The sequence below is a fragment of the Erpetoichthys calabaricus genome, chromosome 4 (assembly GCF_900747795.2).
Source record: "Erpetoichthys calabaricus chromosome 4, fErpCal1.3, whole genome shotgun sequence".
Lineage (NCBI taxonomy): Eukaryota > Metazoa > Chordata > Cladistia > Polypteriformes > Polypteridae > Erpetoichthys > Erpetoichthys calabaricus.
The window spans coordinates 151,653,842-151,679,360 of record NC_041397.2 but is presented as its reverse complement, the minus strand read 5'-3'; positions in this window follow the sequence as shown (position 1 = coordinate 151,679,360).

Genomic DNA, 25,519 nt, shown 5'->3' with positions numbered 1-25,519 from the left:
GCCTTGTTAGGTTGCCTTGATTGGTCCAAGGTTATTATAGTTTTACCTTTTTATATTAGTTTTTATTTCTGTATTTTTTCTGACTTTACTTGGAAATTCAGTTTAGTTTTAGTTTTCCTTCATCGTGTATTTTTAGTTTTTAATTTAGTTTTTATTTCACAAAAACATTTTAATTTCATTTTATATCTATTATACTGACTAGCTCTCTATGTCAATACAAGGTGGTGTAACTCTGGACATGTTAACGTCAAAATCTCCACTTGCTGCAGGGACATCGAACTGTTGGCCGTAAGTTTGCATCCCTAATACTTGCCCAGAGAGTTTGGACTCGTCATTGTTGTTATTGTTTACATCCCTCCTCGGGCGGAGGTGGAGATAGTGAGTGACATCATCCATTCTGCTGTTGCTAAGTTACAAACGCAGCAGCCTGAGGCGCTTGTGCTAATCGCTGGAAATTTTAACCATGTGACGCTGGACAAAACATTACCTGCCTTCTCCCAGCATGTGGACTGTAACACCCAGGGAAATAAGACTATTGACTTACTGTATGCAAACGTTAAAGACGCATACAGCGCCACCCCGCTGCCTGCGCTTGGGAAAGCAGATCATAACCTGGTTCTGCTTCAGCCTCACTACAAACCAAGAGTGAGGGAGCTACCTACAACCACACGCTCATTCAGGAAATGGTCCTCTGAGGCAGAGCAGGCTGTGAGAGACTGCTTTGGAACTACGGACTGGGATATCCTGCAGGGATCACATAGTGAGAACATTGAGGAGGTTGTTGACTGCACTACTGACTACATCAACTTCTGTATGGACATTGTAGTTCCAGTAAGAACAGTACGCTGCTATGCTAACAACAAGCCATGGATTACAAGTGACATCAAGTGCCTTTTGAACCAGAAGAAAAGGGCTTTTAAAAGCGGTGATCAGCATGAGCTCAAGCGCGTGCAGAAGGAACTCAGAGTCCAGCTCAGGGCGGCGAAGGAGCAGTACAGGAGAAAGCTGGAGCAGAAGTTGCAGAATAACAGCATGAAGGAAGTGTGGGATGGGATGAAGATCATCACTGGCTGCAGCTCGAAGTGGGGTGCCACCATCGAGAGAGACGTGAAGAGAGAAAACCAAACAAACAACTTCTTTAACAGGTTTGACCACCCTAACCCACTCTCACCTCGGAGTACTGCACCCTCCACCCATCCTTCTGCTGATACCAGCATAGGAGAGACATCCCCACCCACAATTACAGCAGCGCAGGTGAGCAGAGAGCTGAGGAGACTTCGTGCCAGCAAAGCAGCGGGTCCAGATGGAGTATCGCCACAACTGCTGAAGGTCTGTGCATCGGAGCTGGGGAGTCCTCTACAGCGCATCTTCAACCTGAGCCTGGAACAGGGGAGAGTCTCGAGGCTTTAGAAAACATCTTGCATCACCCCAGTCCCAAAGGTATCACGTCCTAGTGAGCTGAACGACTTCCGGCCTGTCACTCTGACGTCACATGTGATGAAGACCATGGAGAGGCTGCTGCTTCACCACCTGAGGTCACAGGTCCAACACGCCCTCGACCCTCTGCTGTTCGCATACCAGGAGAAGGTGGGAGCGGAGGATGCCATCATCTATATGCTACACCGATCACTCTCCCACTTGGACAGAGGCAGTGGTGCTGTAAGAATTATGTTTCTAGATTTCTCTAGCGCCTTCAACACCATCCAACCTCTGCTCCTTAGGGACAAGCTGACAGAGATGGGAGTAGATTCATACCTAGTGGCATGGATCGTGGACTATCTTACAAACAGACCTCAGTATGTGTGTCTCGGGAACTGCAGGTCTGACATTGTGGTCAGCAACACAGGAGCGCCGCAGGGGACTGTACTTTCTCCTTTCCTGTTCAGCCTATATACATCGGACTTCCAATACAACTCGGAGTCCTGCCACGTGTAAAAGTTCGCTGACGACACTGTTATCGTGGGCTGCATCAGGAGTGGGCAGGAGGAGGAGTATAGGAACCTCATCAAGGACTTTGTTAAATGGTGCGACTCAAACCACCTACATCTGAACACCAGCAAAACCAAGGAGCTGGTGGTAGATTTTAGGAGGCCCAGGCCCCTCATGGACCCAGTGATTGTCAGAGGTGACTGTGTGCAGAGGGTGCAGACCTATAAATACATGGGAGTGCAGCTGGATGATAAATTAGACTGGACTGCCAATACTGATTCTCTGTGCAAGAGAGGACAGAGCCAGCTATACTTCCTTAGAAGACTGGCATCCTTCAACATCTGCAATAAGATGCTGCAGATGTTCTATCAGATGGTTGTGGCGAGCGCCCTCTTCTACGTGGTGGTGTGCTGGGGAGGCAGCATTAAGAAGAAGGACGCCTCACGCCTGGACAAACTGGTAAGGAAAGCAGGCTCTATTGTAGGCATGGAGCTGGACAGTTTGAAATCTGTGGCTGAGTGACGGGTGCTGAGCAGGCTCCTATCAATTATGGAGAATCCACTGCATCCAGTAAACAGTGTCATCTCCAGACAGAGGAGCAGCTTCAGCGACAGACTGCTGTCACTGTCCTGCTCCACTGACAGACTGAGGAGATCGTTCCTCACCCAAACTATGCGACTCTTCAATTCCACCCGCGGGGGTAAACGTTAACATTATTCAAAGTTATTGTCTGTTTTTACCTGCATTTTTATTACTCTTTAATTTAATATTGTTTTTTGTATCAGTATACTGCTGCTGGAGTATGTAAATTTCCCCTTGGGATTAATAAAGTATCTATCTATCTATCTATCTATCTATCTATCTATCTATCTATTAGTTTCAGTTTTAGTTTTAGTAATTACGGAATGGAGCTCCTATGGAGTTTAGTTTTGTGTCACAGTCAGACAGAACTATATACTTAAGTTGACTAAATACAATTTTATCCTGTTTTCTAAATTATGATTATCAATAAATCATAATTGATAAAAATGCAAATGTTGTTCAATTATTATTCATAATATATAGTCTTATGGTGGTACATGAGCAGTAAAACTTGCAATTAAACCCTTAGGTATTTATATTTGTTTAGAGAGTGTGAGTACAAAATGTGGAAGTTCTGCTCCCAACTAGGCCCAATGTTGCAATATTACAACATATCCCTAAAAACTAACTAAAACAAAAAAATTTTAAAAACTCTTTCATTTCTGTATCAGAGGCCTCCTATAACAACATCTGGAAGGAGGAAAAAAATGCTCATTTTTTTAATAGTTGGGTTTTACAGGGTTAATTAATGCATTTGGATATGAGTTTAATCTTAGTGGAAGCTTACTACACTACATGGTTTACTATCTGGTTTTGTTTTTGTCTGATAAAAACAAGCATAATCAAAAACAGATTTTTTTACACAATTTTACACAATTTTATAATTTTTTAAATATTTCCTGTGTAATTTGTGCTGAACAAATCTGTGCTGACTGTTGACACTTTTTTCTTTTCCTTTTATTGCCCAGAATGGACCAATTTGTAATGAAATTTAGGTGAATTTTAAGGTTTGAGGGTTTTGTCTACAGCACACAACGTATCATGCTCCAAAACAATGTTCTTATAATGAATACCTTCAATATTGCATTCAAAAATATCCCATAATGGGCTTTGTTATTTTCTAGCAGCCATATTGATCTCTGATTCCATCTCAGGTACATACAATTTATAGACAGAATTTTGCCATCTGCAATCCTGAAAATATATCAAAAATTAGAAAACTATGTTCTGACAGGTGTGGTCAAGAAAATCATGGGGGGGCTTAGGAAGAACAGGACTCTTAGACTTGAATCAGTGTGTAGACCCCATCTAGCTGTATTGAGGGAAACAAAGATAAACAAGCATATAGTAAGAAGGTTAGGGGTGGTGAGCCTTGAATAACAATGTACAAGAATGGTAAACCCTTAATGAGCAGAGTAAGAGCAGGTAATAGGTGTATGGATGGGCACAAAATGACAGAAACAGCATCTAAGTTTAAGAACAATATATACATTATATAAATCTGTTTATCCAGAGCAGGATGGCAGGAAACCTGAAGCCTACCCCAGCAGGATTGGATGCAAGGCAGGAAAAATCCCTGGTATGCAATATGAATGATATGGCTGTTTTGAGATAGAAAGAATTATTTAAAAAAGGGGACAAATATATTAAAATACAATTCTGCTACTGGATTATTTTCACAATATCAGGTATTTTGAGCTGTGAACATGAATTAAAAAAGATAAATTAATAAATATAGAATAAATACACAAACACATTAGTATCTTTAGTTTGTCATCACTGGCAGAGTCTCCTCGCCTACCTATAGTTCAGTAGAGATGTTACCAACTCAGGAATTTTACAAAGTTTGTATCTCTTCGTTGTTAAATGACTTTTTTAAAGCAAAAGTAATTGGTCAGTAACAATATGCTGATCTTGTATGATGATCGTCAGTCTCTCGATCAGTATCATTTTATTTTCAAATAAAAATCAAAAGTGGTCTCCTCTAGACTTTCTCGTGTACTCAGATATGGTGATGGATATTTGAGGAGTAAATGGCAAGACAATGATTATATTTTTATATTATGTACATTAAAGGACATCAACAACAAATCAAATTAATAATATATTGAACAATTATTATAAAAGTAAAGTTGAATAAATCAGACTCTGCAGCTACATGAATAAAAAAAAATCCAGTATGTGCTCCAGTAAAGTACCACTTCCAGTTCATGGATTTGGTTCAAAAATTAATACAGATCTGCAATTTTGGTGTAAGAACCACATGCCAAATTTCATTCATCTATCTCATTGCGTTTTTGAGTTATCGTGATATTGTTTACACACACACAGACATAATTCCAAAAAATGGCATTTTCAGATTCCGGGAGGTCTACAACCTCAAGATTTATCAAAATCTCGAGGTCAAACTTTTTCATGATTACTATACTTTCTCTATACTTCGTATATGAGAAAGTAAAAATGATTTCTCTTCTGCGAAGTGGCAGGTGCATTGCTGTCAACAAAACGCAGGCCCCTGAGAAATAAACTGACACGTTACTCACTCGTGATTTTTCTGTCCATATGGTGAAGGTTTTGTTGACCAGCACATTCCAATTTCAGGCATTTGAATTACATCTTGATATACAACAAGTGCAAAGAAAAGTGGCAAGTAAACTGCTTTCTATTTCACATGTTTTACACGCCCATATTTACCTCGCTCTGTTACCGCAAATGCTGTGTGAACAGCCACCTCTATCACAGCCGAAGGATGGATATATGTGGGCAGCTTGTGGTGGATGACTTTCTGTTTTAGAGTTAAAAGTTGCAAGGGTTAAAGACTAACAGCAAGAATATTCATTCAAAAACGAAAACTAAAAATATCCATCCATCCATTATCCAACCCACTATGTCCTAACTACAGGGTCACAGGAGTGTGCTGGAGCCAATCCCAGCCAACACAGGGTGCAAGGCAGGAAACAAACCACGGGCAGGGCGCCAGCCCACCGCAGGAAAACTAAAAATATTTTTAATAAATTATTTTATTTCAGTTAGTCTTTTCAGCTACTTTAATATTTTCATTTAGTTTTAGTTTTTTATTTCGACATTGCTAATTATTTTATTTCAGTTTACAAAAATGCTTTTTTAATAATAGTTTCAGTTTTGATTTTAGTTTTCATTAACTATAATAACATTGATTGGATATTTTCTGCAGTTTGGCCTTTGGCTTTTGTCCAATAGTCCTTTTTAGCTGACCAATCCCATTCTATCATGGATCCCATTTTAACTAGCTGATCTACTGTATGTATGGCATCCCTGATGCAACTGGCCAAAGCAGGATCACTGTTATTTAATATTCTCCGCACCACCTCACTTTCTTCCATAGAAGGTTTCCATTGGAGACATAGGGCTCTGGAATTAAAAGCAAAATCCTGAATGCATTGATTTGGTGCTTTCACAAAGCTTCTTATTTTTTTTTCCATCTGTATAACATAATCAGTTGGAAGAAATGCATAAAGGAAAGCAGCCTTAAATGCGCTCCAAGTCTGCTTACCACTGCACCATACAAGCAGTCATGTCATCGTTGTACCCTAACTTGATTTCTTTTTCTTCCGTTATATTCTTGTTTTGTTATATGTGTACCATTTGTGAAAGTGTTTACTTGATATTTGGATTTCAGTCTTCACACACTATATACTTCATGTCAAAACTTTGTCGTTAGTACTATAACGTGAAAAAAGTTTCTGTTTTAGGTATGTGTTCAACATTTCTTGCTTTTCTCACATTTTCTGTCATCCTACATTTACATAGATCGTTGTAGACATGGAACACACATGAAATGCATGTGTTGCAAATAACAATATTATTTACCTTATACAACTCCAGGCACCTCACACACAGATAAAGAAGACTTCAGCTGCAGCAGTGGTGGGATGGGATAGCAGGCTGCTTGATGCTTGTGCTGATCAACACCTTTACAAAACAAAAGACACTAATTGAGAGGTGCAAAAGAATTTAAGGTGGCCCAGGATTACGAGTTTTTTCATAGGCTTCAGGGATTCTAGTGTTAAGTCATTTACCAAATCCTTTATTTTTCCTTAATCTATACTATCTCTAAGAGACTGCTCCCTGTTGATTGAATTTTCAGTTGCAAAACATACTTGGTTTTCTACAACCCCAATTCCAATGAAGTTGGGACGTTGTGTAAAACATAAATAAAAACAGAATACAATGATTTGCAAATCCTTTTCAACCTATATTTAATTGAATACACTACAAAGACAAGATATTGAATGTTCAAACTGATAAACTTTATTGTTGTTTTGCAAATCTTCACTCATTTTGAATTTGATGCCTGCAACTTGTTCCAAAAAAGCTGAGACAGGGGCAGCAAAAGACTGGGAAAGTTGAGGAATGTTCAAAAAACACCTGTTTTGAACATTCCACAGGTGAACAGGTTAATTGGAAACAGGTATTTGTCATGATTGGGTATAAAAGGAGCATCCCCAAAAGGCTCAGTCGTTCACAAGCAAGGATGGGGCGAGGTTCACCACTTTGTGAACAACTGCGTGGGCAAATAGTCCAGCAGTTTAAGAACAACGTTTTTCAATGTACAATTGCAAGGAATCTAGGGATTTCATCATCTACTGTCTATAATATCATCAAAAGATTCAGAGAATCTGGAGAAATCTCTGAACGTAAGCGGCAAGGCCGAATACCAACACTGGATGCCTGTGACCTTCGATCCCTCAGGAGGCACTGCATTAAAAACCGACATCATTCTGTAAAGGATATTACCACGTGGGCTCAGGAATACTTCAGAAAACCATTGTCAGTTAACACAGTTCGTTGCTACATCTACAAGTGCAAGTTAAACTCTACCATGCAAAGCGAAAGCCATATATCAACAACACCCAGAAACGCCGCCGGCTTCTATGGGCCTGAGCTCATCTGAGATGGACTGACGCAAAGTGGAAAAGTGTGCTGTGGTCTGACGAGTCCACATTTCAAATTGTTTTTGGAAATCATGGACGTCGTGTCCTTCGGGCCAAAGAGGAAAAGGACCATCCGGATTGTTGTCAGAGCAATGTTCAAAAGCCAGCATCTGTGATGGTATGGGGGTGTGTTAGTGCCCATGGCATGGATAACTTGCACATCTGTGAAGGCACCATTAGTGCTGAAAGGTACATACAGGTTTTGGAGCAACATATGCTGCCATCCAAGCAACGTCTTTTTCAGGGACATCCCTGCTTATTTCAGCAGGACAATGCGAAACCACATTCTGCATGTGTTACAACAGCGTGGCTTCGTAGTAAAAGAGTGCGGGTACTAGACTGGCCTGCCTGCAGTCCAGACCTGTCTCCCATTGAAAATGTGTGGTGCATTATGAAGCACAAAATACGACAACGGAGACGCCGGACTGTTGAGCAACTGAAGTTGTACATCAAGCAAGAATGGAAAAGAATTCCACCTACACAGCTTCAACAATTAGTGTCCTCAGTTCCCAAACGCTTATTGAGTGTTGTTAAAAGGAAAGGTGATATAGCACAGTGGTAAACATGCCCCTGTCCCAGCTTTTTTGGAATGTGTTGCAGGCATCAAATTCAAAATGAGTGAAGATTTGCAAAACAACAATAAAGTTTATCAGTTTGAACATTCGATATCTTGTCTTTGTAGTGTACTCAATTGAATACAGGTTGAAAAGGATTTGCATATCATTGTATTCTGTTTTTACTTACGTTTTACACAACGTCCCAACTTCATTGGAATTGGGGTTGTATATTCACCATTTTCTCTGTAGGTTTATGTATGTTTTCCTTTAACTGTGCAATATCAGTAACACCATTTTCTCTGGTTTCTTCAGGCTGTTCTATATGAAGAGTTTCCTCATTGTCTTCTTCCCTATCATCAAGATATAGGCAACTCAATAATGATAATACCTTCCCTATTGGCTATCTAACTGTGACAATAGGCCCAGGAGCTACACCTGCTCCTTCTACTTCAGATGGTTGAACAGACATTGTAATAGTTTAAAGATACATACATATAAAGAAAAAATAGTATTGAAACAAATAAATAATACAACAAAACTATGAATCTCATGAGATAAATCAGCAATCCCACGTACGGGCCACCATTATGTAATAATCAACCATCACCATGTTGCTAGGATTGATCTCACCAATCCAATGGAACCTTTTTAACTTCATCCAATGCTGTTTGTTTTTGCTTCTTTTTCTAAAGTCTGGGGACATCCGGTAAGCATCATCCATTAAATGAATTGTCTGGAAGCTTCTCCATTCCACTTAAAATTCCATAACCATTTTGTAATCCTTAAGAACAGTCAGAGCAGCTTACTCTACAGGCCTGTTTCCCAAGATGGAGGATCTCCTGCTCCCCAGTGGCTTCTTCTTTTTCTTTTTCAGTTTTTTTCTCTACTTTCCTCAAGAAGATGAACTTTCTGTTACACTTTCCTTCAAAAAGAACTTCCTGTGTTCACATTACCTCTGGCAGTCTTTTCAAAATAAAAGCATAGCAAGGAATTGCAGTTTCCATAACACCCAATCCCTTCCAAGTGTAAACTTATAGCTCACTATGCCTTTGTCGCACAATTCCCAGAATACCCCTCTCATGTCTGAACAGTATTTTCCTGTCCTTATTTATCCCAGCCAAGAAAGATGCCATATATATGACCATTCAGAATGCTTGTCTGTTTGCCTGGGTGTCCCATCCAGGTAAGGGAATTCTTCCTTTGGTGGATGTCCATCCATCCACTTGGTGAGACTCTTGTGGGTAAGGCCCCTTTCTCCCTCTTGGTCGGGATGCCTTTCCGTCCCCTTATGGCCTCCCGTCTGGGTAAGGAACCTTCTCCTCTTCTGGTAGGGATGTCTGTTCATCCCATGTGGTACTTACAGCACTTTAAACAGAAAAGACATAAAAAGAAGTATAAATAGAAAATATACATTGTGAACTGGTAGACACACAACTGATCTATACATGTTACTGGAGTTACATTCCTATTGTAACCCTCCACATCTATCATAATATGACATTAAGTATGCATTCATTAAGACCAAATGATGTACAAACACTAGTGACTAAGTAAATCAAAGCTTTTATAAAAAAAATAATTTTCTGATGTGCCCAATATATAAACTACAAATTGTTCATCTTCTCTAGTCTCACAGGGGAGGAGTGGAATCTCCTATTTCAGTTGAAGAACCTAAGGAAGTTTTGAAAATGGAACATGGAGAAGTCTCTTAATCTCAACAGTATTCCTCTAGTAAACAAATCGACATTTTGAAAAGAACTTCCCTTTGTGATGCTAAACTCAGACACTTACCTAACCCATTTAACCTCTTTATTGTTACTTTTTTTCTCAAAAAAACATGTAAAAAGCATTGCATTTTTTGGCTTGAAAAATGACACTTTCATTAAATCCTATATTTCTGCTATAAAACATGCACAATTCAATGTCACACTCGACTGATCAACTTTTAAACAGCACACTGCACTGGTATGAGTGATGCGAGTGACACTGTTGGATTCATTTGAATCACTTTTGGTTTCAGTGTCCAATTCAGTTTCACTGACTGAAAACAGATTCACTTTGTCATCACTGCTGATGACAGGTTCCTCAACATCACTGCTGTGTCACTGTCAAAAACGTAAAACAGCTGGGCTACTGAGAAACATTTTTTATGAGATGCCATTATGAGGCTAGAAGAAGACAGGTCTACCCATTGCCTGGGTAACACTCAGGGATGATGCTGATGCAAGACACTTCGATAACATTCGCCCAGTAATGCTTGGGACTAACACTGTTAGGATTTTTGCAGCCTGTGTAATTTTCAGGTCTAACATTTACGTGAGACACGTCTATACGGTTCCCAGAGTGACGCTTGTGTCTAACACTATAAGGAGGTTAAGAAAATAGCATGAGTACTATATTATGAGGGTGATTAATTAATTTTTTTGTCTCATTTTTAGAAGTTTTGCTTTTTCTTGTCAACGGGTTCATTAATGTCACTGTTGTTATGACCATTTTGTGACTTCTTCGCATAGATATGGGCATATTATTTACAGTAGCTGTCTGTTGCTAGTAACATGACAGTGTGGCTCATTTTACTCTGCCTATAAAAGATGGAAATATGTATGTCATAGTTGTAGTGATAGGTGAAGTGAAGTCTCATGAAACATTAACACTAGAATTACCAGAGCCAAAGAAAAAACTCATAAATCCGACCCACCTTAAATCCCTTCACACCTCTCTGTCAGTGTCATTTGTCTTCTAAATGTGTTGATAAGCCCAAGCAGCAAGCAGCCTGCTATACCATCCCCCCACCGCCTCAGAACAGGAAGAAGTTCTCCCAGTTCCTGCCTTGATTGATTATCTGGGAGTGAGCTAACCAGAATTGTAAGGGGAAATAATTTGATGTGTGTTTTGTGTCAACAATCTATGTAAACACATCGTTAAAACAGAAATGTTTTTCATGTTTTAGTAATAAATGACAAAATGTAGACATTGTCACACATGTGCACATAGGAGGCAGCTGAAGGGCTTAGAGATGAATGATAATACGTCTGCCCGGGAGGGGCGGGGTACACTGATGCTCTTTCTGATTTCCCTGCAGGCCTTTCCTGGGAAATCCCACCAGGAGCCACTGCCTCGACTCGGGACACATCACTTCTGGTCCCGGCCCCGAGGACGACATCACTTCCAGCCCCGGGCCCGAGGACGACATCACTTCTGGCCCCGGGCCCGAGGACGACATCACTTCCGGTCCCGGCCCTGAGGACAACATCATTTCCCCCAAACTTCCTATAAAGCCGCACACCTTTTCCCTGGAAGTCAGTTCTGTTTTGGACTCTGTCTTGTAAACTTGACTCAACAACAAATCATTGACTTTTGCAGCCAGGATACTGAATTATACGGGAGGCTGCCCCAAACCTTGCCATGTCTCTTGTCTCTTCTTCTCACAATATGAACTGTATAATGTGTGAAGGCTGATGGCCAAATATCAAATAAACACTTTCACAAAATGTACAAGTACAATACGACAGCTTCCGTGGTGCTGTGGTTAGAACTGCCGACTTATAATCCAGTGGTTGTGAATTCAAAACCAGCTCCCCGGCAAATTTACCGTTTTGAGTAGTGAGCTGCTCTTATTGTTAATATTACACAATAAAAACATACATTTAATTTGTGTCTGTAACAGCCGGTGTAAATTTATAGTACCTGTAAAAGTTAGCTTTTTTTTTTTCACTTTTACTTTTCACTTTTATTCTCTCAGTCACGATCACGATACAACACCCACCCCCCGCCCCAGATCTGACACGGTTACTTTTTATCTGAAACTGGGAATAACTGTAGATGTGAGTGGTGTTTTGAGACAATGCAACTGGAAATTCTCTGATCTGGGGGAATAAAAGCTGACACACAAACGCTGGTGAATCTGCCTTCTTCGTATCTCACCATCACTTGAATTTTTTTTTATTCAATTTTATTGAGTGTTCCTGCTCATGCTGAATTAGTATGCACCTTATGGTCTATGGTTTTGCACTGACAAAAAAACAGACATGTATGATATTTGGAACCTGTATAGTACATTTCGGAAAACATTGTGGCACTGATGCAACATTATTCATATTATTCATATTCATTTGCATGCCTTCTTGTGCTTGTAATTAGTGACCGCATTTTTTTTTTTGATCTTGCCCATGCAGTCTCCACTTTTTGGTGCACGCTACTGTTTCTTTTTTACTCCAGGACATGCAGAGGAAAGAATAGTACAGAGACGTCAGTTCCACGCCATATGCAATCATCAGATTCAAATGTTAACAGTTCCTACACACCCAAGGACCGTCCTTTCTATGTTTATGATGTGTACCTGTTGCAATGTACACACTTCTCTCTATGGTGTGGTTACTATTACACTAAAGAGGCTGGGGGAAGCGGCGGTCTTGGAACAGAAGCAAGTCGATGTTGCATCCTCTTTTGCTTTATCCATTGCCTTTTCTTGTAAGAAGCGATGACTAAGTTTGATAATAAATTTCAAGATTTTAAACATTTATTTTTCATTGCTAAGCACTGGGAACAATGAGAAGGGTTTGTCAGTAGCTTCCAGTCTGATGTCTGAAAAATTACACTGACAAAAGGAATGTACCATACGACAAAGAAGAGTTTTATTACAACAAAATAAGACATCTCACTCATAGTGCCCTGGCTCTTCTAATAACTAGTCCCCTTTTGCCTTTTAGCATTGTTATTTTTCTTGCCATTAATATTATTATTAGCCCTTGTCTTTTCTTGAGTTTGCCTTTACTTGACCATTTTTGGCGTCTCATTATCCCAATGTTGAAGGTGTAAAATAAATAAATAAATCTCTCTGTTATAAAAAAAATCTTTGAAGGAGACAAGACGTGAATTTTTCAGAGAGATACTTTCATGTCCCACGAGAGGAGTCTTTGTGCCAAGAGATTTAAAAACACCCGGGGCTGGAAATAAAAGACAAAGAGTAGATGACAAAGTAAAACATCGTAAAGAATTCAAAAACGTTGGCGCAGTACACATGCTGAACAGGTTAGAGATAATGGAAGTACGAAAATTGAAAGTCTCAAAAAAAGGATAGTAAAGATCGCATTAGCACAAACAAACAGAAATTATTACTCGGTGAAATTAACAGAACAGCAAAAAGAGATGAAATATATTGTTAGGATTTAAACTTTAAGTTGGAGACTTGTAGATCGTCTAATTCTTGTTGCCATCAGGGAAAAGAAAAAGTAGGTTTCTTCCCAATGAAAAGGCGTATCCACGAGAATTTAAAGATTTGTTGTTTGGTGAAAGTGAAATCCAGCGATAGAAAATTTCAAGCCTCGCGAGACAAGAGCTTAGGCAAAGAGATTTGGAAAAGTCCTACCCAGATAACCAAGCACACGGTTCAATCATTTCTCATTTGTGTGAATGCTATTGTCAGACACATTTCTTGTAGAGAGAAAGAAACGATATTCACTCACGGGCAGTTATACGTTGCGTTGTCACGATGTAATTCCAAACACGGAATCAAAATTCAATGCGATACTGATGAAAAGGTAAAAGCGAAAAGAGATTGAATATATAGACATAGGTGATATGACATAAGTATGTAGATATTGTTTGACTTTAAACTTTAAGTCGGAGACTTGTAGATCGTCTAATTTGTGTTGCCATCAGGGAAAAGTAGTGTTACTTCCCAATGAAGAGGCCTATCCATGAGAATTAAAAGTTTTGTTGTTTGGTTAAAGTGAAATCCACATACGTGAGCGACACAGAGGCGAAGTTGCTGGCGCGTACCGCAGGTGGGTTGGGGTTGGCAAGTGAAGCAAGCAGGGGGCAAAGCCCCCTAGTAAATAAATAAATAAATTTTAAACAATCTTCAGTGTTTCTCCTCTAATATTGTCTTTGTTTTGAATCAAAGGCTTAGCCCTCTTCTTTGCCATTAAATCGGCGACCACATTTGACAAAAAAGATGATACCTTTAAATAACATGGGACGTTATTATCACATCAAGTATTTAGATATTTCAATTATAAATACTTTGTATGGGTTATATTTTGTGCAGCTCAGAATTAATGAGTTCGCTATGAAGAGAAGACACCATCACAGTCAAACCTGTCACTAATGCTGATGTGCTGTCCTGTGGATCAACTGACTTGAGTGGTTACTGTTTCTATTCTGCTTGTAGTGTGGACCCAGGTTCATGTCCAGATGGCAATAAAAGAGTCATCTAAGTGTAAAAAACCTGATTAGGTGTCATATATTTATAACCTAAATAAACAAATAATTTTGGGAAATGCTGTGGAAGGAAAGCATAAGAGATCTCTGTTCTGTTCTGGAATCATTTCCACTTAGAATAGCCATCAAAAATGTAATGAATATCTTGCAGAAGGCAGTTTATGTATTTACAATAATCCATATTCTATTCATCATCACTTGAGGTCTACAAATCCTGCCATTGTAAAGGATGACAGCAAACCCAATGTGGCAGATCAGACTGAATTCATCTCGGCACTCACTGTGCTCACTCTGCCTTAACACTAGAATTACCAGAGCCTACGAAAAAACTCGTAAATCCGTCCCACCTTAAATCGCGTCTTAAAGCCATTTGCACATCTCCGCCAGAGTCTTTTGTCATCTAAATGTGCTGATAAAGAAAAGCTACTAGCAGCCAGCTATTCCATCCCCCCACCGACTTAGAATGAACTCCTAGCTCATGCCTTGCCTTGATTTGATTATTTGGGATTGAAGTGGAGTTTTACAGTGGAAATAATTCGAGCGTTATTTGGAATACACGCATTTCATGTGTGTTCCGTTTCTACAGTATAGTAGTCTGTGCAAACACATTTTTAAAACAGAAACGTTTTTCATATTCTAATAGTAAATGACAAAATGTAGGCATAAACTATATAACGTATGAAGCCTGAAGTCCATATATCAAAGAAACACTTTCACAAAAGGTACAAATAAGAGAACACGTGCGCTTTTCTTCAAAAATATAACTGCACAAAAAAAAAAGCCGCGTTAGCATGCCACATTGACACTCTTACTACAACTGCTGCGGTGGCGTAATGGTATCAGCTCCTGACTGGGGATCAGAGGGTGGCAAGTTCGATCCTGCACGGCTCCACTTCGAGAAATGAACTGCTCTTATTCTTACAATTTTAGAATAACAACATAAATTTCATTTCAGTCTGTAACAGCCGGTGTAACTTATGATACTGGTAAAGGTTAGCTTTTTTTTTTTTTTTTTTTAATTCACTTTTCATTCTCGCAGTCGATGCATACTAACGCCCCCCCCCCCCCCCAAAAAAAGGTTCTGACACATAAACGCTGGCGAAGCTGCCTTCTTCGTATCTCACATAAAATTTTCACACCTGATCTGACGCTGTTCGTTTTCAAATAATATTGCATTAGTGCGATGAAGTTTTCACATATATTGTCTCTTTCAGGTGTGTAATAGAAACCACAGCATAGAGAGAAGTGAGTACATTGCTTCTTACAGGAAAAGGTGATGGAAAAAGTGCATTGGTACGAGAATGCAGTCACGAGTATACTGCAGTCTTTATGTGAAAACAGCATAAATAATGTGAAATCATTCTCTCCTCTGCATGTCCTGGAGTACAAAAGAAACAGCATACAGCAACATGTGGAGACTGGCAGGAACACTCAATAGCACTGAATAAAAAGAAAATCAAGTGACGGTGAGATACGAAGGAAGGCAGCTTCGCCAGCGTTTATGTGTCAGAACCCTTTTGGGGGGGGGGGGGGGCGTTAGTATGCATCGACTGCGAGAATGAAAGTGAATTAAAAAAAAAAAAAAAAAAAGCTAACCTTTACCAGTATCATAAGTTACACCGGCTGTTACAGACTGAAATGAAATTTATGTTGTTATTCTAAAATTGTAAGAATAAGAGCAGTTCATTTCTCAAAGTGGAGCCGTGCGGGATCAAACTCGCCACCCTCTGATCCCCAGTCAGGAGCTGATACCATTACGCCACCGCGGCAGTTGTAGTAAGAGTGTCAATGTGGCATGCTAACGTGGCTTTTTTTTTTGTGCAGTTATATTTTTGAAGAAAAGCACACGTGTTCTCTTATTTGTACCTTTTGTGAAAGTGTTTCTTTGATATATGGACTTCAGGCTTCATACGTTATATAGTTTATGCCTACATTTTGTCATTTACTATTAGAATATGAAAAACGTTTCTGTTTTAAAAATGTGTTTGCACAGACTGCTATACTGTAGAAACGGAACACACATGAAATGCGTGTATTCCAAATAACGCTCGAATTATTTCCACTGTAAAACTCCACTTCAATCCCAAATAATCAAATCAAGGCAAGGCATGAGCTAGGAGTTCATTCTAAGTCGGTGGGGGGATGGAATAGCTGGCTGCTAGTAGCTTTTCTTTATCAGCACATTTAGATGACAAAAGACTCTGGCGGAGATGTGCAAACGGCTTTAAGACGCGATTTAAGGTGGGACGGATTTACGAGTTTTTTCGTAGGCTCTGGTAATTCTAGTGTTAATGCCAAAATTCAAACCTGGCAATCTTGACCATCTGTCCATGAAGCTGAGAGACATGTAATGAGAGACACAGTACACTTCAAGGTAAGCATTGTTGGTATTCATTGATCTGCACTCTGTAGTTGATATCTGATGTATATTTAACACTTTGGGGGCTAATTTGTTTTTTGTCCATATTGTCCCCACGCTGAATATTTTTCCAAAAAAACGTGGTTTTCTAAAAAGCACACAAAGCAATGGTTTCACACATAAATCAACAAAAAATATTTATTTGTGAGAAATGTCACAGTGTTGTATGTTGTATGTTTATACTGTGTGATTTCACATGCTTATTACATATATGTGGTATAGTCCTGCCAGATAGGTAACTTCTGAAGCAGTCAGTTGTGTGCATCAAGGTTATTATAGTTAATGAAAACTAAAATCAAAAATTCCTTAGCCCCCATGATTTTCATGTTCACACCTGTCAGAACACAGTATAATCTATTTTCTTATTTGTTTTATATCTTTTCAGGCCTGCAGGTGCAAAATTATGTCTATAAATTGTTTGCGCCTGAAATGGAACCAGAGATCAATATGGCTGGTAGAAAATAACAATGCCGAGTATTTGAGATTTTTGAATACAATATTGAAGGCATTAATTATAAGCACATTGTTGTTGGAGCAGGATATGTTGTGTGCTGTAGACATTTAGAGTAAAAAAACCCTCACACCTTAAAATTCACCTAAATTTCATTACAAACTGGCACATTCTGGGCAATTAAAGGAAAAGAAAAAAGTGTCAACAGGCAGCGCAGATTAGTTCAGCACAAATGACATAGAAAATATTTTAAAAATTATAAAATTGTGTAAAATTATTCATATTCAATACCTGGTTTTGATTATGCTTGTTTTTATCAGACGAAAACAAAACCAAATAGTTAGCTTTGTCATGTATTGTAGTAAACTTCCACTAACATTAAACTCTTACTGTATCCAAACCTGTTAAGTGTACAGTTCTGCCTCATTGTGACACAAAAACTAAACTCCACAGTAGCTCTTTAAGTCAAGTTGGGGAGTATGCACTGGTACAGTGCATTGCCTCACTCACTACACAACAAAACAACTTGGGATCCTGGTTTGCAACCCCCCAGGTAGACACGTGGTCCAGTCCCACCCTCCGGAAATGACCCTCTATCTGCCGCAGCCAGGAGTTAAGTGGGCGACCCCTTGGTTTGGTCCAGCCACTCATGTCCCCAACAATGAGGATCTTACGAGCTGGATCACTCTCAGGGAAACGCGCCACATGGCTGTAGTGTCGTAACTGACACTCCCTCACAATGCAGGTAATGTGCCTCATTCAGGACTCCATGACCAACCGCTCATTCGACACAAACTCAAACCAATGGTACCCAAGGATTTTCCAGAGAGACACAGTACCAAAGGAGCCCAGTCTTCGTCTCAGGTCACTGGATAGCATCCATGTCTTGCAACCATATAGCAAGACAGGAAGCACCAGGGGCCTCATGTATAAACGGTGCGTATGCACAGAAATATTGTGTAAGAACGTTTCCACGTTCAAATCGCGATGTATAAAACCTAAACTTGGCGTAAAGCCACACACATTTCCACGGTACCTCCTACCCTGGCGTACACAAGTTCTCCACTCGGTTTTGTAGACTAGCGGCACCCAGCATCAAAGCAGTGCTACTGTTCCTGTGTGGTTTATCATTCCTGTTCATATCCACGTCCCTGACACGGCTTTATAAATACACTGAAATTAACCGCATATTGTTTATTAGTTTAGTGCATCTGATTGTAATTAACCAGTAACAATATAATGGTCCACGGAATGGTCAAACTATTCCAAATACCATAACTGCTTTAACGTTGTTACCCTCACTGCACCTTCTTCTTCTTCTTTCAGCTGCTCCCGTTAGGGGTTGCCACAGCAGATCATCTTTTTCCATATTACTCTCACTGCACCACTCGGAGCAGTTGATCGGAAAGAGAATTATCGGTACAGTGGAACCTCGGTTCACGAACGTCTCGGTACACGTACAATTCGGTTTACGACCAAAAAGTTTGCCAAACTTTTGCCTCGGTTCACGACCACACACTCGGTATACGAACAAGCCAGGTTCCCTTTCGGTTTGTTCATGTTCAGTCTCTCCCTGTGCATTTCCTGTGCAGCGAGCAAGAGAGCGAGAGAGCGCAACACACACACGCACACACACACACACACACACACAGAGGCAGCGTGAGACAGAGAGCCGCGCACACACACAGGCGCACACGCGAGAGAGGCGCGTGCGCACACACATAGGAGCGCTCTAGAGAGACACACTGTGAGCTGCGAAGCTGATCGCACCCCCAGATAATACAGACGCCCCTGGGAAAACCCCTGAGAAACATGGACAGACTACCTTCACATTCCTCCTTTCCCTTCTGGCCGGCTCTGTCGCGTAATATGCCTCTCGCGCGGTGCTCCGCCTTCTTAAAAAGCCTGCACGGGCTTCTTTCAGTTTGTTAAATTGGTTGCTTGCTAGTCCTTCTTTCTCTCTCAGACAATCTGTGCTCCTGGCGGAGCTGTCATCTCTGACTTGTCATGGAGCACGTTTAAACTGTTGAAAAGAGACAAATGTTTGTTTGCAGTGCTTTGAATAAAGTTCCTTTTTTTCTATAACCTCCTGTGTCTCTGTGCAAATCTGTGACCCAAGCGTGACAACACACACAGGCGCTCCAGGCTCGCAAAAGAGAGGCGCACACACACACAGAGGCGGGGGAGAGAGAGGCGCGCGCACACACACACAGGAACGCGCTACAGAGACACACACAGGTGCTCCAGGCTCACATTTACATTTACATTTACATCATTTAGCAGACGCTCTTATCCAGAGCGACTTACAACAGTGCTTAGTAGTCTACGACTGTTCTTCAGTCTTTAAGGCTAGGATTAAATCTACTGTCATTAAACAAGTTACCGCTGACCAAGTTGTATACAAAACCCTGCTAGAAGAAAATAGTAAGTTAGTACAAATTTTTTTTTTTTTTTTTTTGAAAAAAAAGGGTAGAAAAAAAAGTATGGGGACTTTAGTCCAAGTGCTGTTGAAAGAAGTGTGTCTTCAGGCGACGTTTGAAGACAGTGAGGGTCTCCGCTGTTCGTACAGCAAGAGGAAGTTCGTTCCACCACTGAGGAGCCAACACTGCAAAGAGTCTTGATGCATGTCGTCCTCTTCTTTTAAGTAAGGGTGGTTCGAGACGTGCAGTGCTTGATGTTCTGAGACAGCGAGAAGTGACACGCTGCTTGACCAGTGCTGATATGTAAGGTGGTGCAGCTCCAGTTTTGGCCTTAAAGGCAAGTGTTAGGGTTTTGAACCTGATGCGGGCAGCCACAGGGAGCCAGTGCAGGTTCCGCAGCAGAGGTGTAGTGTGCGAGAATTTGGGAATATCAAAAACGAGTCTTGCAGCTGCATTCTGGATCAGTTGAAGTGGTCGTGTTGCCTTTAGTGAAAGTCCAGACAGCAGAGAGTTGCAGTAGTCCAGCTTAGAGATGACCAAGGTCTGGACGAGAAGCTGAGTAGCCTCTGACAAAAGAGAGATGCACGCACACACACATAGAGGCGGGGGAGAGAGAGGCGTGCATGCACACACACAGGAGCGTGCTAGAGAGACACACACAGGCGCTCCAGGCTCGCAAAAGAGAGATGCACACACACACTCACAGGAGGGGGAGAGAGCGAGAGAGAGAGAGCGAGCGAGCAAGCGAGGGACACATAAGGTAGAGAAGGCTTGTTTTTGTTTTCAGTTCTATTTACAGTGATCGGTTCGTAGCCTGCATTGTTGCAATGTTACTTTTCTTGGTGGTTTATTAAATTACGGATTTTTCAAATGTTCATTTTTTTCCCCTGTGCTTAAAGCTCATTAAAAAAAGTATTTTTAGCGAGCGGTTCCTAGCACTATAGCGCGGACTATTGCAGTGTTAGTTTTCTCTGTTGTTCAAGGTTTTCTCAGTGTTATTCAATGTTTTTACATTTAGTTTACTATTACGCTGTGCATTCTATGGTATAATTAACTATATTTGTGCTCATAAACTAAAATATATATATATTTACATACAGTTCGTACGGTCTGGAACGGATTAATTTTATTTACATACAATCCTATGGGAGAAATTGCTTCAGTTCATGACCAACTCGGTTTACGACCAGAGTTTTGGAACGAATTATGGTCGTGAACCGAGGTTCCACTGTATACAGAATCAAGCACACGCTGCCTCTGCAATGCTTCCTATATGAACTGCTTCTTACACGGCAAATGTTTCAAACCTTTCCTATACGGACCTCACGGTTCAGAAAGAGTTTCATCCCAAGAGCTCTAAACGCACTCAATCAGCTCCATGTAGAACTGTTTGGACTTGTAAGTACAATCACCTCACTGTAAACTTGCACTACAGTTATAATATTGCACAACCTGACCCACTTTATAAAGCGCATATTTACATATGATGATGATATCATTTTTAAGATGAAATGCAGCAAAATATGTTTATTATATTATACAGATAAAAGCACTGTATGCTTCACTGGGACAGGCATGAACGATAGAATAATTAAACATGTACTATGAAAATATTTCAATGTTCCTTAAAAGTTTTGAAGAATCGGCGTTATAAGCTTACAGATGGCTTAATGTCTATTACAGAGCTGATTGTGTGGCGATCGGTTACTTGGAGGAAGAAAAGGAAGGATAGGAATTGGAGGTTAGTATGCTTGAAAGAGACAGTACTGCAGGGGCAGCCTTAGGCATGTGCAAACTGTGCACCTGCACAGGGCCGCCAAATCCCAGGGGCCGCCACGCCAGTATATATTGAATATAAAACAGAAAGAGAAAATAACGACACAGCTAAAAACGCAGCGGCAAATTTTGGCAAAAGTTAAACGCTTGTGTCATAAGCACGAGGCAGCTATGCAGTGTCTTCAACGGACGTGGCCATCCGCCGTGCATATGATACCATATTGACATTGGCGGGCGAAGGGGCCACCGATTCTTTCTCTGCCCAGGGCCGCCACGAGCCTAGAGCCGCCCCTGAGTACTGCTGCAATAAATTATTTGATCGAAGGTCGCGCACAATCACTGCGCCACTGTGTTCCCATGTTTAATAACGTGCTTTAACTACCTATCATCATGAAAATGATATCACGTATACATCTCAGTATTTTAGTTATTCAGAGAGCTGTAATATCACGAATGTATTGGATTCTGTGTCCAGTCGGAGGAAGAGAAAGCTGGTTCAAGAAGCACGTAGTGATTCACACACACAGAGCACATAGAAGAACACATACAAAACAAAGCTTTTAACGTGCTACTTTAATTACATTGTGATTTGAGAAACTGGTTACTTAAACGATTTTAAGATGAAGTTTATGATGTTCTACTTTAATGACAAAATAAACTACGTAATTAAAGTGGAAATTTCAAGATTGAAGTTGACATTTCGTGCTTTTTCCACACTGTGTGCCTTCTTTTTCTCTGTACCCTAATAAGCTTTCATATGACACTCAGATGGTGGGCTACGTCTCGCCTTTTCATGGCGACTTTGATATCTGACAACTTCTTTTTTATTTCAGGCACTGTGCGACTTTGTGAACTTGAGCCTTCGAGTTTCTCTGACACGCTATGTCAGTCGATTAGCTTCCTTTTGTTGTTTATATCACTGTTTAAACCAACAAATAGTATGTTTTTCCTTGCCTCCACTTGGTATTCGCTGAAATTCTTCCATTTTCCCTCTTGCTTTTCCCATTGTCTTTTCACAGAACACTGAGCTTAAGGGCTATTTATATTGATTTGCATATTCAAAGAGGCGTAATTCTGGGAGAAGTTGGGGCGGGACAGCAGACACGTGCATGAGCGTTACTTTTCACGCTGATCGGGATTTATGTAGCGGAAGAATGTGGAAGTTTGCGTATGCACAGATTCCTGCATCTGGATTTTTCTGTGCGTAAGCACATTTCTGCTTTTGTGCTTTCATCATGTTATAGTGCAAATTCTACACACGGCGTTATGCATGAGGCCCCAGGACTCTAAAGACTTGGACCTTCATCCTTTTGCATAGATATCGGAAGTGCCACACACCCCTTTCCAGCAACCTGATGACTCCCCATGCTCTCCCAATCCGTCAACTGACTTCATAGGAAGAGTCACCAGAGACATGTATGTCACTGCCAAGGTAAGTAAACCTCTCAACAAGGTCAACACTCTCTCCTCAAACAGACACACTGCTGATGGCTATGCCCAAGAGGTCACTAAAGGCCTGGATCTTGTTTTTTATCCAGGACACTCACAAACCCAGACACTCAGACTCTTCACTCAGTCTCTTGAGCTCCCCGATCAGAGCCTCCATTGACTCAGCGAAGATCACAGCATCGTCAGCAAAGTCAAGATCCATGAACCTTTCTTCACCAACAGATGCCCCACAGCTGCTGGACCCCACGACCTTGCCCAACACCCAGTCCATACAAGCATTGAACAGAGTAGGAGCAAGAACACACTCCTGATGAACCACAGAATCAACTGGGAAAAATGCAGAAGTCCTGCCTCCACTCTGCACAGCACTCACAGTACCAGTGTACAGGCTGGCCATGATATCCAGCAACATCGAGGGGATACTGCGAATCCTCAGGATGTCCCACAGGGCAGCTTGATCAACTGAGTCGAACGCTTTGCGAAAATTGACAAAGGCTGCAAAGAAACTCTGCCAATATATGCGTTTGCACTCCATGAGAACCCTCAATATCACGATGAAGTCAATGGTAGACTTCTTAGGCATAAAACCAGACTGTTCTGGTCGCTGGTAGGTGAGCAAGTGATCACAGATCCTATTGAGGATGACCCTAGCAAGGACCTTACCTGGCACCGAGAGCAGGGTTATCCCCCTGTAGTTGCTGCAATCCAGGCTACCACCCTTCCCTTTCCAGATAGGGACGTTTTCCAGTCAGTTGGGATGATGTCAGTCTCCCAAATGTAAGCAAAGATTGCTTGCAATGCCAGGAGGAAAGCCTTACCACCAGCCTGGAGAAGTTCACCCCGGATACCACAGATCCCTTCAGCCTTTCCCCCCCTCAGCTGGTTCACCACCTGTGCAATCTCAGTGAGATTGAATGGTTCACAGCTAATTGGAGGATCAGCCTCAAGAACCGTGGACCCAGAGATATCCAACGTCCTAGCCGGAGGATCAGCTTTGAACCAAATTTATTATAGTTACTGAAAATTAAAATCAAAACTGAAACTATTATTAAAATAACATTTTCTTAAACGGAAATAAAATAATTACCAAAACTGAAATGGAAAACTAAAACTAAACGAAACTATTAAAGTAGCTGGAAAGACTAACTGAAATAAAATAATAATTAACTAAACATAATTTTAGTTTTTGTTTTTGAATTAATTTTCTTGCTTAGTTTTTAACCCTTATAACTTTTAACTCTAAAACTGAAAGCCATCCACCACGAGCCGCCCACACATATTCCTCAAGTGAACGGTGGCTGGTGAAGGAGGCCGGCTGTTCACACAGCATTTGCAGTGACAGAGCAAGCTGAATACGTGTGTAAAGCGTGTGGTATAAAAAACGATTTACATGTCGCCCTTCTTTGCACTTGTTGTATATCAAGATGTAATTCAAACACCTGAAATCAGAATGTGCTGCTCAACAAAATCTTTACCATATGGACAGAAAAATCATGAGTGAGTAACGTTTCAGTTTATTTCTCAGGTGCCTGCTTTTTGTTGACAGTAATTCACCTGCCACTTCGCACTCGAAGTATACAAAGTATAGAGTATACAAAGTATACTAATCATGAAAAAAATTAGATCTCGACATTTTGATGAATCTTGACATTTTAGAACTCCTTGAGTCCGTAAATACTGTTTTTTGGAATTATGTCTGTATGTGTGTGTATAAACACGATATCTCAAAAATGCAACTAGATAGACGGATGAGATTTGGCATGTGGTTGTTACACCAGAATTGTAGATCAGTATTAACTTTTGGGCCAAATCCATTAACCGGAAGTGGTACTTTACCTGAACACATACTCAATTTTTTTTTATTCATGCAGCTGCAGAGTCCAATTTATTCAACTTTACTTTTATAATAATTGATCAATATGTTATTAATTTGATTTGATTTGTTGTTGATGGTTTTTTAATGTACATAATATAATCATTGTCTTGCGGTTTACTCCTCAAATATCCATCCCTATATCTGAGTACACGAGAAAGTCTAGGGGAGACCACTCCCAATTTTTGAAAATAAAACAGCACTGATCGAGAGACTGACAATGTCATCATACGAGATCAGCATATTGTTGCTGACCAATCACTTTTGCTTAAAAAACATTGTTTCACAATGAAGCAACACAAACCTTGTAAAATCCCTGAGTTGGCAATGTCTCTACTGAACTACAGGTAGGAGGCGGAAGAGAGTCTGCCAAGTGGTGAAAAGCTAAACATACTAATTTGTTTTTGTATTTATTCTATATTTATTAATTTATCTTTTTTAGTTCATATTCACCTGATATTGTGAAAATGTTTCTCACTCTCTCTCTCTCAAATAAGATAGTTGAAATATCTTATTCTTTTTGTTCTTAACATCAGCCATATCATACATATTGCATACCAGGGATTTTTCCTGCCTTGCATCCAAACCTGCTTTAGTAGGCTCCAGGTTCCTGTGATCCTGCTCTGGATAAACAAGTTTAGATAATGTATATATTGTTCTTAATCTCTGATGCTGTCTCTGTCATTTTGTGCTTGTCCATACTCCTATTACCTGCTCTTGCTCTGCTCATTATGGGTTTACTGTTTTTATGGTGGGCTTTTCAAGTCTCACTGCCCCTAACCTTCACACTACATGCTTGTTTTCCTTTGTTTCCCTCAATATAGCTAGGTGGGGTCTGCACAATCATTCAAGTCTAAGAGTCCTGTTC